At 69.4% G+C, this 955-nt stretch overlaps 1 protein-coding gene across 1 annotated transcript in view; it reads left to right on the top strand.

Annotated features, from left to right (window-relative positions):
• Positions 1-464: 464 nt before the first annotated feature.
• ACTB (actin beta) overlaps positions 465-955 on the top strand; it is a 3,892-nt gene continuing 3,401 nt past the window's right edge. The window contains exon 1 of the mRNA XM_040455798.1: positions 465-582. The gene's annotated coding sequence lies outside the window, so the exon portion shown is untranslated. The remainder of the gene's footprint in view (positions 583-955) is intronic.

Genomic DNA, 955 nt, shown 5'->3' with positions numbered 1-955 from the left:
TTCTAGGCAGCTGAGTTAAGGTTGACCAATTCTTCCCCTGCAACTGCTCTTTAAGCATGCACCCACAGCAACCAGGGACCCTCGCATCCGTGCTGACCCTTGCCCACCGGGGCGCTCACTGCTCATGTGACATCCACACCCGGAGGGTCCCGGGGTGGGGGACACGCGGGGCGGACCAGGCACTGCCCAGAGGGGCGGCGGCCCATGGGCCCAGCACCCAAGTGCGGCCAACGCCAAAACTCTCTCCCTCCTCCTCTTCCTCAATCTCGCTCTCGCTCTCTCCCAGCCCGTCTCGTTCTCTCTCTCTCTCCCTCTTTTTTTTTTTTTTTTTTTTTTTTTGCAAAAGGAGGGGAGTGGGGGTAAAAAAATGCTGCACTGTGCGGCGAGGCCGGTGAGTGAGCGGCGCGGGGCCAATCAGCGCACGCCGTTCCGAAAGTTGCCTTTTATGGCTCGAGCTGCCGCGGCGCCGCCCTATAAAACCCGGCGACGCGACGCACAGCCACAGCCGAGACCGCGTCCACTCCGCGAGCACAGGCCCCTCGCCGCTCCTCCGTCGCCGCCGCCGGTTTACACCGCTCTCAGGTAAGGCCCCAGGCCGGCCGGGAGCACGGCGGCCCCGCGCCTTTTCCTTCTCGGGGTGGAAGAGCCCCTCGGCCACCGGCCTCGCTCCGGGAGAGCCGCCGGGCGCGGGCAGTGGGGCTCTCGCGCCCCTCGATCGGGCCGGGGCTGCGCTCACGTCGCGCGCCCCCGGGGTGCTTGCGGCCCAGGCCAGGGCGGCCGCGGGTCTTTGTCCGGCAGCGGGCGGTTTGCTGGCTCTGGCGGCACGGTGGGTGGGTGGGCGGGGGGGGTCCGCCGGCAGGGTGGGGGCTGGGGATATGGCTGCGCGTGCGCGTGCGCGCTCGGGGCCCGGAGCCGCGGCCAGGGTGAGGGCGGCGCGGCCGGCCGGAAGGGGTGG

This window comes from Herpailurus yagouaroundi, unplaced genomic scaffold (genome assembly GCF_014898765.1).
Source record: "Herpailurus yagouaroundi ecotype Mexico unplaced genomic scaffold, PumYag 216, whole genome shotgun sequence".
Lineage (NCBI taxonomy): Eukaryota > Metazoa > Chordata > Mammalia > Carnivora > Felidae > Herpailurus > Herpailurus yagouaroundi.
Note: the sequence above shows the minus strand (reverse complement) of the source record. Positions and strands in the feature narration are given on the sequence as shown.